At 45.4% G+C, this 15,585-nt stretch overlaps 1 non-coding gene across 1 annotated transcript; it reads right to left on the reverse strand.

Moving 5' to 3' along the window:
* Nucleotides 1-15,246: 15,246 nt before the first annotated feature.
* Trnas-gcu (transfer RNA serine (anticodon GCU)) lies at nucleotides 15,247-15,319 on the reverse strand. The gene has a single exon. It is a non-coding gene; the product is annotated as a tRNA-Ser (tRNA).
* Between the last annotated feature and the right edge of the window lie 266 nt (nucleotides 15,320-15,585).

Genomic DNA, 15,585 nt, shown 5'->3' on the forward strand with positions numbered 1-15,585 from the left:
AAACAGCAAAAAAAACAACCCCTGCGGCTAAGGAATTTAACCTTTCTTCTGTTAGCACTCCAGCCTAAGCTACAACAAGCATACATTTGTAGTTCTTCATAAACAATGTACATATGCTAGCATTCGCGAAATTCCCTCAACGTTAATGCGGTATTCTACAACTTAATTTTCCCGTGAAGATAAACTGTGTTTTTTTCTGGTGTTCTTAAGCGCCCGCCCTTATTACAATCCCAATATATGTTTAACCAAAATAATTGCTGTCTTTTTATAGCATACTTTCTTGGGAAAGTTGGCCACGTAAACCAACCACGGTGTGCAAACTCAATGGAGATTGTGCTCTTGTCCAGAGGACGTTGTCAATTAATAAAAAAACTTGATATACTTTGTGCTAAAATTTAGCGACGACAATTTTTTTCTGCTAACTCGCGAAATGGTTTGTGAGAAAAATTACCACGAGAATATGCTTTCAATTGATTAAACCAGAAAAATATTTTGCGGGCACTAATGAAGTATATTACAATAAATAAAGAGGCTTCTGTGCATGTATGGTTTCGACTTTATTAACTTACGTACTTCCGAAAGATCAATGACGCGCAATCAAGAGCCTAAAGTAAGCACCTAGTTAGACAACACATCCAAAAACTGGCTTTTACGGATACAATTTATGAAACACATTTTTTTCGGTTGCATCAATGTTACCTTTTCGCGAGCCCACTGTATGGGACAAGAAGCAAATTTGCTTTATAAATTTTATGGTCTTAGTTTTATCTGTCGCAACACGAAAGTGCAGCCGTTACAGTGGTACTCTATTGCTGTCGTGCTCTTATATTTGCAGTTTTTTTTGTGAGACCACAATTTTTGTGACGAGAAAATATTGCAATCACAGGTTCAACAGAAATCAGCCTTGTTTTGTATATAAAGCTGAGTAATTTGAAATAAATATTGCGGATAACACAATGCCTTTAGTTTAATACCTGATCCGCCCGTAAAGCTCTAGGGCAATAACAAGATGCCAATTTCCTTCCAAATTTTAATTAAGACTGAACAATCAAGATTTTAAAACAAACGGTCCCTCCTATTATGACAAAAACAGCACCATCGGAAGGAGTTTTCTCGTGGATGCCGTTGCGCAGGTAAGTGTTTGTATTGTCGTGCTATCTCGCATGTCCAAGCAGTAACCCGCAGGCGCATTCCCGTCTAAAACCATGGCTCTCTGACTGTGAACCGGGTGCTTCGCAAAGTTTTTCGGTGGGTTTGCATTGTCGCCCACGTTCGCACCGCCATCCTCGGTGCCGACATCCTTGCTAACATGGGCTCCTCGCCCACCTGAAACGGCAGCGCTACTGGATGCTACGACGTTCCTCTCAGTCCTAGGTGTTTCTGGGGAGGCAACGGCTAATGTAGCACCCACCAGTATTTCAGAAGGCGCTGGACCGTTCGCCGCCTTCCGACGTGACTTCCCAACCGTGTCTTCGCCACCTTACTGGACCGAGCCTGTTAGTTACCACGTCCATCCTCGCTCTGCCATCATTGGCCCTGGCATTTTTTGTGACCACGGCGACCCGCGCCTGACCGCAAACTACTGGTTGCATGCGCTGTAACAAACCACGTTGTAAGATATGCCCGCAAATGACCACCACACAGTGATCCTCCAGCATAGCTTCAAACTATTATGCTGTAAGGAAACTTTAAATCTGACGCCCCCAACGTAATATACCTGCTGGGATGCACCCTGCGTGGCAAACAACATATCGGGGAGACTAAAACACCCTTTCGTTTGAGGTTTTTATCACCGTTCCTCTATCAAGACGTATTAACACTCCTGGTCACTCTTTTGAACAGCTGAACGTCCAAGTTTAGAATGCACTTTATAAGTCGTCCAGATCGCTTCGTAAGAGAGTAATAGCATATGTGTAAATGTAGTTCAGCGTCATTTGGAATCCATGAACGTTATGGCGACCCTATTTGTCTCTAAACCGATTAAAACTTTGACTGTCCCCTTCTCATTACCCTTATTTATATTCCGATTCTCTCACCACGGTGTTATACGTGTTTATATAACTACTTCCAAAGAGAATATTCTCCCATTAATTGGCAAGAGTCAACAAGTAACTCTCGTTGGCCTGCTGGCGCCGTGTTTCTCAGCACAGGGTCTTCATGAACCAAATCTGACCCGTTAGCCTAAACATCCTCCTCTGGCTTTAGGACTGCTGTAGAAATATGTAGAGGCGTTCAGAACTACGTGTAAAATTCACGTTACATTTGAAAACGGCCATGTCTTTCTGTGAAAAAGCATGTTACGAGCTACGGTATTAAAATCATGGTTTCCCAATGAGGGAGTCGTACATTATTCAAAAGTTCAAATCGGAGTCCTCGGGCAATAATAGGAGTTTCAGAAAATTTTCTTTTCTGGTTACCTACGCAAATAACACTTTGTTATTTTTATTATTTTTGTTTGCCGCTCATTTCTAATCTTTCTTTTTTTTTTAAATCCGCGTGTCAGAAGTATTCTAAGTACGGTTCCCGCCTCTTCCCAATCATTTTGAGGTGTGATAGCGTTAACTGTGGTCGGCGGCCATTTTTGGAGGGTTTTTATTGTGAATAGGCAGATCACACTACAAGCATATACACTGCATTATAAGGCTGTAAGAAAGCGTTCGATAACATACTCGGCACAGCCGTGCCAGAAGAGCTATAAGCGCAGGTAATAGAATAAACGTACCTAATTAACCTACCTAATAGAATAAAAGTGCACTTCTAGGAGACATATAAAGAATGCCGGGGCATAATAACCATCGATTTGCAAAGCGATAAATTTCCAATCAGCGTAGGTGTAGGGCGTAGGGCAGGGAGATACCATCTCGCCAAACTCAGCACTTCATTTTGTGAGGTGGTGTATAAAAACTTGACATGGAAAACGTAGGGTTAAGGATGTACGAGCAAAACGTGAGCCATTTCATATTTGCGGACGACATAGTATTGCTGACAAAAACTAGAAAGAATGCTCGAGAAACTACAATCAAAAACTATGGCCATGAGTCTAAAAATAACAATGTAAAAATTTAAAGCAATGAGTAATACTCATGCGAAAAACGTGCACTTCAGCATAGGAAGCGAAATTCTACAGGACAAAGAAGACAACTACATCTGACATATGTTTAGAGCTGACCCTAACCACGAAAGAGAAATCCGGAGGAGCACAGCTAAAGTTAAGGCCGCCTTCGGCAAGGACTCCAAAATAAGGAAAAGAAAGCTACCTCTGTACCTTAAACAAAAAAACTTCCAACCAGTGCCTACTACCGGCTATGACGTATGGAGGTAAACCATGGCGCTCTAAAAAACAACTAGAATTCAAACTTAGTCAGGCTCAATGAGCAATAGAAAGAATATTGTTAGGATTAACATGGCTGGACTGGAAACAAGCGGCGCAGATCAGAGAACAAAGTTGAGTAGAACATCATCATCATCATCATCATCATCACCAGCCTGTCTACGCCCACTGCAGGGCAAAGGCCTCTCCCATTATTCTCCAATTACCTCGGTCCTGTGCCAACTGTGACCAATTTATCCCCGCAAACTTCTTAATCTCATCTGCCCATCTAACTTTCTGCCGCCCCCTGCAGCGCTTGCCTTCTCTAGGGATCCACTCTGTTACCCTTAATGACCAGCGGTTATCTTGCCTTCGCATTACATGCCCTGCCCAAGTCCATTTCTTCTTCCTAATTTCTACTAATATGTCTTTAACACCAGTTTGCTCCCTGACCCACTCCGCTCTCTTCTTGTCCCTTAATGTTACACCTGTCATTTTCCGCTCCATTGCCCGCTGAGTCGTTCTCAATTTAAGTTGAACCCTCTTAGTGAGCCTCCAAGTTTCTGCCCCGTAGGAGTAGAACATATCATAGTTTAAATACAAAGAAATGGACTTGCATGGGCTAGCTATGTAGTGAGGCGAAGTGACAATCGGAGGATAATGAGGGTAAGACAGGGTACCAAGAGATGGGTCAAGAAAAAGTGGAAGGCGAGTAATCTGTTGGAGGGATAAAATTTCAAAAAAATGGCGGTTAAACTGTGGTCTTGGGCAGCGCCGCACACGACCAGTTGGAGGTCATTGGGAGACGCCTTTGTCGTACAGTGCACATGAGTGTGCTAATGATGATGATGATTATGATCGTCAGTCATGTTTTGTAAAGAGGCAGCAAGTCCGGCAAACATGACAGAAAACTTCAGCCGAAAACGTAAAATCAAATATACGTGCTCCATCGTTAGATTTTTTTAATTCTTCAAGACCAGCCACTTTTTTCTCCAATAGAGAAAACCGGTGCCGCCTTCCCTTAAACAGATAAGTATGCGAAACGCTGAAACATACTGATCATTAGCTGTGCGCTTTACACATCACAATTCTTCAATAGAAACGTGGGTCGGGTGTTAAGATTAGCAATCAAATGCAGTGAATCTGAACTTTCCATTTTTTCAAACTACCTTTTGGTCTTGTAACATTAGGTGCATTTTATTGTGCATGAATTCGCAGAAATTCAAAGTACCCCAATCTCACGAATAATTCAAAAATACTGCCCAACTAACCCTTCTGATAGAAGCAGATTAACTAACGGGGTACAGCCTTTATGTAAGAAATGCGGTTGTAAATTCCAAGCACCAGCTTCTGAGTTAGATGCCACTCTGTAAAAGCACATTTTCAGACCCTTCGCAGTGAAGAGTAAAACTTGTGATGCACCAACGAATTGGCGTCTCCTTTCCCCCGCACCGAGAGCAGTCAGTTTGCATTGGAGTTTTCTTGGCAGCACTATCCAATGCTTTCGGAATCACAACAAAGCAAATAAATGCAGGGACGCATACCTAAACCCTTTATTTCGAAATAGGCATAAATACTCTTACTCACCCCTCAAGTCATATATATAACCATGTGAAGACAGATGAATCATTCCCCATTTACGCTCTGTTTTATCCTTCACATGTAGACATAAATTTAAATTTGGACGTATATGTCATGAGCAACAACCCAAAGAAGTGGGAGATAAATCAAAGGAAACGAAAAATAAGATGTAAAATACCAGAAGCAATAAGGGTCAATTTCGAGCAATGGAAAGGCTAGGGCTTAAATTAAAAGTAAAGGAAACCCGAAAAGAAAACCATGCTGTTATGAAATAACTAGACATCCTTCTCTCTTGTCCCACTATCATAACGGTAAGGGGTTCAAATAAAGGCAGCCTCGGGAAGGGTCCCCGCGGATCATCCCTTTCCCCACATATTTTTGTGCGGAAACCTGGGATCAAACAGGGGACCTCCAAAGGTAAGCTACAGCGGGTGTAATCCACTTCTGCTCAACCACCATCTCACCTCTGGAGATTGGGAATCACGCCGCACATAGAAGGAGCCGATTCTGGAAACAGTGGGGCCGCCCCAGAAGAAGACTGGGCGAACCCAGCCGTAAGCGATATCTGCCCGACACTGCACGAGATCTCCTTGAGAGGAGACAAGACCGACGAGGAGATGACACCGACCTCTGCCTTCCGGGCGCAGTCTCCAGCTCTTATATTGGACGCGACGCTGGACCGGACCATGCAGGTCTATATCCAAAGGCCGCGCATCGTCCGACTAGAAATCACGACAATCATCGGCCAATTTGAAGACCTCCTCCCAATGATACGACCCTTATTGAGTGAGTTGTATAAGCTTGCTACTAAGTTAACAGCACTTCATGACGAGCTACGGAAGATTAACCGAAAAGTGGAATATTCTGAACACATGGATAATCTGAAGGCTGAGTTCAACTGCACATCAATGCATTCTACTTTGAATACCTACTTTGTGTGGCAAAATCCAGGTTTTAACCTAAATTATTTGAAACAAATGAAGCTCCAGAAAACTTAAGGGCGTTTATGAAAGACAGAATTCAAGCAGAATATAGGAAACACTGGGAAAATCAGACCAGATAAATAAAACGTGGCAAATCTTCACATGCAAATCACTCGCACAGAGAGGAAAACGATTAAGGCTGACTGGAAAAGAAACTGGATTTTTAAGATTGAACACCAATAACCACCAACCACTTCGTGTATTCTCCTAATGCGACGGAGTGCAAAGTAGGGATTACTAACAATTTATTTTCTGGGTGAAAGGCAATTGTTATTACGAGGCCTGAAAAAATGCAAAAGAAACCACCAACGACTTCGACCTGAATCACGTGACACCAAATATAGATGAGTAGAAGTCTTCTTGTAGTAGTGAAACAGCGCTCCGATTGACCAATGGTAACCCATCGATGCTTGACACTGGTAAACCTGGAGAAGGCAAAAATATATATTCTCGATACAACGTGATCTACTCGGCCCTCCACTGTTAAAATGTAAGACATTGAGAAAGCAGTACATGCGAAAAGAAAGAAACTGTTAAAAAGGGCATCTTAAACCCAGAGGTCATCAAATACCACTGTCCTCATAATTTGCCTCAGTTCAAAAATAATCTCCAGGGCCACATAATGTTGCAAAAACCAAGAAAGCATCTTCACTTTCTTACAAGATGGGGAGTGAACTGCGACTCAAAAAGCAGAACTGGAACAGCATCGAACACCACAAACCACATGGTGTGCTTTGAGGAGAGCGGCAACACGAATTCGTCCCACGTGCACCAAGCTGCTACAATGAAAAAACAATGACGTATGGAAGCATAAAGAAATATCTCCAACCCGGACAAGCAAAAGAATTCAACTAGAGTTCTCAAAAAACGGCATGTAGGACCTGCAGTAGCTTGGTTCTCAGGGCCACGAAATCAAACATACCGTTAACATAGATGGATCCGTTAACATAGATGGATGACAACAGCTGGCGTGCAAGGCGCGCCTCCGTGACGTCGGCTTAGGGACTCTCTTATTTGCGGTCTGCTTCACTCGGGCTGGCTCTCTCTGCTGTTTTGTTGCGTTCGGTTAACGTCTAATGCTTCTCCGCACCAGATTTTGGTGTGCGTAACTTTTTATCACAGCAATAGACCTAAAATCGCAATCACAAGTTTATAGTGCAAGTTAAACTATACTTTTGGATACCGCTACGAAAAAGGCATTGCCGGCGTCGCCCCATTCCTTGCCAAGTCGGTCCTGCGTGGCATTCGAAGAGTCGGAGCTGGGCTTCAGCTTCTATAATAAGGAACCTTTTGAAAAAATGGAACAGCCTACTGCTAGTAACCGACATCAGTGAAAATGCCAGAACAAAATAAATTCCAGGCCTTCGGGGCTGTCGGCTTTGGGAGAAGGCATTACGAAACCTGGTAATCATAGGGAAGGTAAAACAGTTCTTGCAGTCTTGCTGACGCTCGAAAGTGTTGTATCACATCACTTTACGTTGCCATGGCATGACAGTATGCCGAAATGCACTCTGGGCTGCAACACTGTAGGCTTAGTTCCAAATAACCCACTGTGTGTATAGGCGCGTGCTGGTGTTATACCAAACTTGTCACCCGTATTGAGAATTATAAAGCAAAAAGAGTCACGTTTACGGTAAATATAGTCACACCACGTTTGTTCAGGCCTGGAGGCATGGTTCGGTACATTTCCGACAGCCTTATCTTCGAAATATTGAAATATGCGTAATAGCAAAAGTGCAGCGAAGAGGAGGGAGAGAACGTATAGGGTAAAACTTCATTTACCAGTATAATTGAGCTGAGTAGTGGGCCAGGAGCTGAGTCAGCACAATAGAGTGACGCTCATTTTCTTAAATTGGTAGTACGCCATCCCGAGTAGATCACCAGGATTTCTCTTTTACGCCTGGAACGTGTGAAAAAGAATAAAAACTGCATGGCAATATTATTCGGTTTTGATTTTTGTAACATAACCACGTATACTATTTATTGCGTTCATTAGCGAGTTCATCAAGCCTTCAGCACCGTAATCGTGTCACAATTGTGTGTGTCGAGAGTCAGTTCGCTATGATAACGATGGTTACGATAGAAATTCGGAAAAGCAGCCTTCGAGTACCCTAGAAAACGTGGTCTGGGGAGCGATCGCGCTGGCTTGGCACAAACCTTCTCCTCATACTTGCTTGTGAGTAAACAACGCATACTGTGGATATGCACCTTCGCGCACACAGCGATGACGAAAAACAATTTGTAAAGAATGGAATGTATTCTATACAAACGGAATAAAGTATCCACACGAACTCTGTGAGCCTTTCGAACATCCCCAAACCTAGTAATAGAAATTTTGTGACGGTTTTAAAAAGTAATGCGTTGGGCAAAGAAAAAAACATTCATTTGATACAAAGTGCAAAACAACAAAAGAAACAGAACACACCTATTTTATTTTCTGCTGTGCGATGTGCGTATAAAGAGCGCTGTTTTGTACGTAGCATTAACTTGTACAGTCCTTATAAGAGCATCTCAACATACTGTAGCGAAGCCTACGCATTTTCAGTACATACAAAGGAGCTCTTGGCGCTGTACCTCACGAATATTCTAAAAAGGACGATTTAGACACGATCTTCTGACAGATGCTCTGAAGAAAGTTGTTCTATCTTTCGTCGTGTATTGCAAACTTAAGGGGGATACAGCTTAATATTATAGAAATATCTCGGAAGCTGGAAAAAGTCACTGAATTTCTAGGAATACGTTTTTATTGCACTAATGCACCAAAGCGGACAATTTCTAGCATAAGCACTGCTTCCCCGCACAATTGGAGTGCAGCAGACGACAGCGGCGCGATTCCCTAATCCGATGTCAGAGCCAGTGGGCGCCCCTAAAAAATCTCACCGCCAATACTAGTACCTTTACGGCAGAGGCTTATGGTGTACGTCTCGTTGTTAATCATATACTTCAAACCCACATCCCAGTATTCATTATCGATACACATTGTCTGACTGTTGTGCAGAGATTTTCGCAAAGAATGTCTTCCAAAAACCGTGTTATCAATCGATTATCAAGGTTCCCAAGACATTCACCACGAAGCGAGGAACGGGGGCAAGAGTCAGGATTAGCTACATCAATTGTGGTACGGGCGTCCGTAACGGTAAGCATGGAGGAGGCCAACGGAAGACACCGTACATAGACGAACAGGGAGAACTGCGTAAAGTGAACGTTTCCCCTAGACACCACGCTGCAGGATAAACTCACGAGGAGGGCAGCGGATGGCTGAATGGTGGTATGGTTGAATGCTGGATGGTTGAATGGTTCAATGCTGGACCTTCCTGCTAACGAACTGCTAGCAGGAAGGTCCAGGAACGGGAAGAATTCAACTTCAGCACGGCCGCACGTGATAACAGCTCTGCTTTGTGACAGGAAATTCCTACCCAAGACAACTTGATGTGAGCACGATGAGAGTACAGTGAACTCCATTACGTACAGAATGTCCTGAATGACGGCTCGGGCGGCGCATGCGCCTAAGGGGTGTTCTGCGGTACCGGTGCGTAATGACAGTACCGAAGGTGGCGTCGTCACTTTCTTCATTCGGCGGCTTAATTTTGCGTCTATAACCGGACCGGCGGCCACAGTGTCGATGAATGTGACCGTAGGGACCGTAGGGACATGCCGAGGGCTCATGCATGACCGAGTCCCTCATTAGTGCCCGCTCATTGCCAGTTTCTCGTAAAACTGCTAATTCCCGATGTTGCCGCCAACAGTTTGCAGTTTTTAGCCAGCAACATCTGCAAAGCGTCATCATGAATGCCCTTAAGAATGTGCTTGATTTTGTCTCTTTCCGTCATACGGCTGTTTATGCATTTGCATAGGTTGACCGTATCTTTAATATAACTTGTGAGAGTTTCACCCGCGCGCTTTGCACGTTCGCGCAAAAGCTTTTCTGAGTGAAGCTTTCGAACTGCTGGACGGCCAAAGGTAACCAAGAAATCAATCTTTAAATCATGTGTTCAAGGGATGCGCGTTGTTCCCGTACCAACGTTCGGTGATGTACTGCAGAAAGACGCTCACTTTGCTTTGTTTTGTTACTTCGTTTGATTGATTGTATACTCAGTTGCTCAAATGATGACAGCCAATCGGCGCCGGGAAAGCCCGGTGGATCTCGCTCACGTATGGCACCGGACCACATCACAGTCGGCGGTGAGGGCGTTGCGCGCTGACTGCCTTCGGTGTTCATGACGGCGGGGAGTTTGCTGCTCCTGAGTACCAGGACTAATTATCGATACCCGGCTTAACCACCTCTTGTAAAGATAATACCCGACGCCTTGGTAGCTGTTTAAAGAGGGGTTTATTCATAGTCGAGACAAGCACACGCAAGAGCCGAGAGCAGGGTTACGCGAGACCAGACATCGAGCATTCTTCTGCTTCTTCGTCTTCCCACACGGATGCACCGCAGACCGTCATAGGTGGATAGCGCTGCGTTAGGTGGACTTGCTCTGAGGCGTCCGCTCATCTTCGCTACAATATATATATATATATATATATATATATATATAATCAGAATAGGACATGAGGGGCTCTTAGAAATAACACAGAAAGAAGGGTTGGCAGTCAAGAAAACCTCGGAAAGCAAAAAGGAGGTTGTGGTGCGTCATTGAAACAGATAAAGAATTAGGAAAGACAGAAAGAAAGGGGAGAAAAATGCCCGCCACATGGGATCCGAACCCACGACCTCCAGAATACGGTCTGGTGCGATAACAACTACGCTACCGGCGGGGCGATTCCCCCCCCCCCGGCTTTCTGTGGTATTTATGTCACTGTAATTTTTTCCTGTGATTGGGGGTGGTCGCCAGCGCCACTCTGACCTCTCGGGATGAAGGGGACCTTCTTTTTAATCCCCGCGCCGTGACTCGAGTGTCTACCATATGTCGAGAGTGGTCAACTAGCGTTGAACCCTCTTACTTCCTATGGCACCAAGACTGCCAGAACAGAGGCCCTGGCTATGCATGTAGCGAATCAGAATAGAAAATGAGGAGTTCGTAGAAATAACACAGAAATAAGGGTTGGCAGTCAAGAAACCCTCGGAAAGCCAATGGGAGGTTGTGGTAGGTCATTGAAACAGATAAAAAATTTGGAAAGAAAGAAAGAATGCGGAGACCACTTCCTGGGACCTGGCACTGGGACCTGGCACTCCCTGGCACTGGGGACCGTTATCAGTGCAGACTTCTAAGGGAATTCCATATCTAGAAAATATTGAGCTAAGTTTATTTATGATGATGCCCGTCGTTGTGTCCGGCAGCTTTTCGACTTCAGGAAAGTTGGAAAACGCATCAAACACACACAGGTAGGAGCTCCCGGCGTACATTAAGATGTCAACGCCAATTCTGTACCAGGCATGCTCAGGGGTTGGCCTGAGCCCTACCGGTTCACATTGTTGCCTGTACGCGTACTTTTGGCAAACAGCGCTGCTTTTCACTAGATTTTCGACGTCTCCATTCAGACCGGGCCAGAATACCAGTCGACAGACCGTTGCTTTGCACTTATTTATGCCTAAATGACCTTCATAGATACGACCCAGTATTTCAGTTCTCATAGCCTTAGGGATGATGACATTTGTTCTTTTCAGAACAATCCCTTGAACTTCGGTCAACTCTGAGCTGAATGGTTTTAAGCAGCCTTGTAGTTCTTCTCCGTTTCTCCTGCAGCGCAGCACAGTTCGTAAATCTGGGTCAGCAGCTGTTGCTTCAAGTAGACGAGCAAATATTTTCTTGATTACCAGTTCTGAAGACACGCCCACTGCATGAACGTCAACATCCTCCGTGAAGTCATCCATAGTCCCGGTGCCACTGGCGACGATCTAGATAACATATCAGCCAGGAACAGCTGTTTAGCTTGGACAAAGTGAAGATCATAATCGAATCTGAGGAAGCGCAGAAAAAATTGCTGAAGTCATGGCGGCATGTCACCAATTGCCTTTGAAGCAATTACTATCAGCCGTCTGTGGTCCGTCTCAATGACGAATTTGCAGCCATATACGAAGTGAAAAAACTTCTCGCTCCCAAAAGTGATCGCCATTGCCTCTTTTTCGATTTGTGCGTATTGTTGCTCTGCCTCGGTCATGGTGCGGAACGCGTAGGCTACCGGCCGCCCATTGTTATCATAACACTGAAGGAGAGCCGCACCGATGCCGTTTTTCGAAGCATCTGCGACGACCTTTGTTTCCCTAGGAGGATTGAAAATGGCTAGCAACGGTGCAGTGCTCATTAAAGCGCAAACAGACTTCCATTCGCGGGTATGGTTCTGAGACCATTCGAAGATGGTGTCTTTCTTAAGGAGGCTTCGCAGGAGCGTCGTTCTTTGCGCCAGATGTGGTATGTATTTACCAAAATAGTTGACCACCCCAAGCAGTCTGTGTACGCCGGCTTTGTCAACTGGTTGCGGCATCTCTCCTAATGGTGTTGTCATTGCGGGGTTAGGTATGATCACGTCTCGGCTTATCACGTCGCCCAAGAAGTCGATTTCGGTGACCCCAAATTTGCACTCAGCAGCATTGAGCGTTAGGCCGGCGCTTTTGGCTAACTGCAAGGCTGTGCGGAGGCGGGCGTCTTGCTTTTCATTCGTGCTACCCCATATCAAAATATCGTCGATATATATTCGCACTCCTGGACCTGGTCGAATATTTCATTCATAGTTTTTTAAAAAACCTCAGGTGCCGAAGCTATTCCAAAAGGTATCCTTAGGAAACGGTAGCGCCCAAATGGCGTTCCAATCGGGCACACCTTCGAAGTTGCCTCATCTAGAGGAATTCGATGAAAGGCCGAGTACGCGTCGAGGCGAGAGAAAAACTTGGCACCGGCCAGCTCAGCCTCAATGTCCTCTCTCTTTGGCATTTGATAGTGCTCTCGTTTAAGGCACTCATTATTGCGCCTAGGGTCAATGCAGACACGCACTTTACAATCTTTTTTTCTCGCGGCAACAAAAGGGCTCACCCAATTCGTCGATTCGCTGACTTTGACCACGATGCCTTCATGCTCCGCGCGGTCCAGCTCCTCTCGCAAGGGCTGGAGCAGCGCCTGAGGCACCCGTCGTACCGGTTTGACCACCGGTGTTGCATCCTCCCGCAGAACCATGTGGTACTGGCGTGTTAGACAGCCGATGCCCTGAAACAACTCGGGAAATTCTGTCATCACTTGGATGGTGCTGCTTGTATTCACTACGTCGACAGTACGAGAGACCAGTCGTAAAGCTTCGCTCGCCGACAGCCCCAGGATGGCCTGGGTGCTCTTCTTAACAATGAATAAGTCGAAGTAACTGGTGTGGGCGTTCGCGACAACTTGTAACGTAGTAAAACCGATATGCTTGATAGCGTCGCCACTGTATGAGCGCAAGAACCGAGGAGCTTTCCCTTAACCTGGACTTCGATTTTAGGCTTTGGATCACAGACTGAGGAAACAAGTTGGCTTGTGAGCCTGTGTCAGCCTTAAAAGACACTTGTATGGAAGACACTGTTGCATTGATCAGCCAATCAGCTTTGCTGCCAACGTTGACATCGAGGATGTCAAAGTCATCTTGCTCGTCGCGTACTTCACCGACTTGAGGCCCTTTCTTTCACCAGGAAGCAAAGTGGTTAGCGCCCCGGCACAGAAAACGAGTTTTGCCAAAGGCTGGGCATTTTCCACGCTCGTGTGAACAATGGCACCGGGAACACCAGAATTGTCTGCGTGCCTTAACATGTGCAATTGCTTTCTCTGGTTCCACCTTACATTCCTCGTCACATTCGGAACATTGTTCACACGCTGCACATTTGGCCTGCTGGCGGATCTTGATCGGCACTACTTCCTTCACTGTACCAGCCAAGGCATTCTTTTGCTCAGCGCACACTCCGTCTGCCTGACAAATGTCTTCCGCTTTTTGTAGCGTGAGGTCTTTAACTTTGAGCATTTTATCGCGCAATTTCGGATTAACTGTTCCAAAAACAATCTGGTCGCTGACCATGGAGTACTCAAGGTTCCGAAATTGCAGCTTCGTGCAAGCCGCCTTAAGTCCCGGGCGAAATGCTCAAAGGTGTTCCCCCTCCACTTGCGTTCTTGAGCGGAAAAGATAACGCTCGTATACTTTGTTCTGCTGCTGTTGACAGTATGCCTCAAACTTGCTCGTAACAGTTGCGTAATCTTCCATGGTTTCGTTCTTCTAGAAGGCAAAGTTATTGAATACCTCTAGGGCATCCTCTCCGGTAAATCTGAGCAGGAGGGGATGTCTTGGATGTCTTGGCTGTCTTGGTTGCCTCCGACCTCAGTTCTGTCGACGGCTCCGTCGCCTGCAGGAAGAGCTCCAACCTCTGCTTGAAAGGGCTCCAGTTCTTTGCGCTACTTACCGAGAGGACCAATGGGTGTGGTGGTTTCAGTAGTTCCATCATGAAGGTGCACGGCGACGCCCCTGTGCCTGTTGTCACTGCTTTGGCGAATGTAATCCTACTTCTGACACCATGTTCCGGCATCCAGCAGTAAGCACGTAGCGTTGAATCAACAAAATGAAGATCATTTATTTGTGGTAGCGTGCCGGTATATATAGCGTGAGGCAGCTGCATTATCACAGCCAAGCGGTACAGAAACAGTGATAAGCGAAAGTCAGATACAAAAGGCGCATGCGCAGTTAACACGATAAACCTCCCCTTTGCTTTCTCATGTTTTCTTGACTGCCAAACCTTATTTCTGCGTTATTTCTACGAGCCCCTCATTTCCTATTCTGATTCGCTACATGCATAGCGATAGCCTCTGTTCTGGCAGTCTTGGTGCCATAGGAAGCTTAAGAGGGTTCAACGCTGGTTGACCACTCTCGACATGTCGTAGACACTCGGTCACGGCGCGGGGAATAAAAAAAAGGTTCCCTTTACCCCGAGAAGTCAGAGTGGCGCTGGTTATCACCCCCAAGCACCTCAAAAAATTACATTGACATAAATACCGCTGAAAGCGCGGGGGAAACTCGCCCCGCCGGTGGCGTAGTGGTTATCGCAACAGACCGGTATTCTGGAGGTCGTGGGTTCAGATCTCACCTGGCGGGCATTTTTTCTCCGCTTTCTTTCTTTCTTTCCCAACTCTTTATCTGTTTCAATGACCTACCATAACCTCCCCTTTGCTTTTCCAGGTTTTCTTGACTGCCAACCCTTATTTCTGTGTTATATATATATATATATATATATATATATATATATATATATATATATATATATTTATATATAGCTAATGAGAAAATTAGAAATGAGGGGCTCGGTGAAATAAGACAGAAGATAAGGGTTGGCAGTCAAGAAAACGTCGGAAAACAAAGGGGAGTTTGTGGTGGGTCATAGAAACAGATTATTGTTTGAGTAGAAAAAAAAGTAGTCCAAAAATGCCCGCCCGGTGGGATCCGAACCCACGGCTTCCAGAATAGCGGTCTGGTGCGATCGCCACTACGCTACCGGCGGGGCTGTTTCCCCAGAACTTTCTCGGGCATTTATGTTAGGGTAAGTTTGTTTCCTGCACTTGGGGGTGGTAGCCTGCGCCCCTCAGACTGCTCGGGGTGAAGGAGACCTTCTTTTTAACCCCCGGAACGTGACTCGACTGTCTACGACATGTCGAGAGTGGTCGAACAGCGTTGAACCCTCTTAAGCGACCTTTGGCACGAAGACTGCCAGAACAGAGGCCCTCGCTAAGTATGTAGCGAATCAGAAAATGGGAAATGATGGGATCA

This window comes from Haemaphysalis longicornis, unplaced genomic scaffold (genome assembly GCF_048455015.1).
Source record: "Haemaphysalis longicornis isolate Haplotype H1 unplaced genomic scaffold, Haemaphysalis longicornis Haplotype H1 scaffold_6, whole genome shotgun sequence".
NCBI lineage: Eukaryota > Metazoa > Arthropoda > Arachnida > Ixodida > Ixodidae > Haemaphysalis > Haemaphysalis longicornis.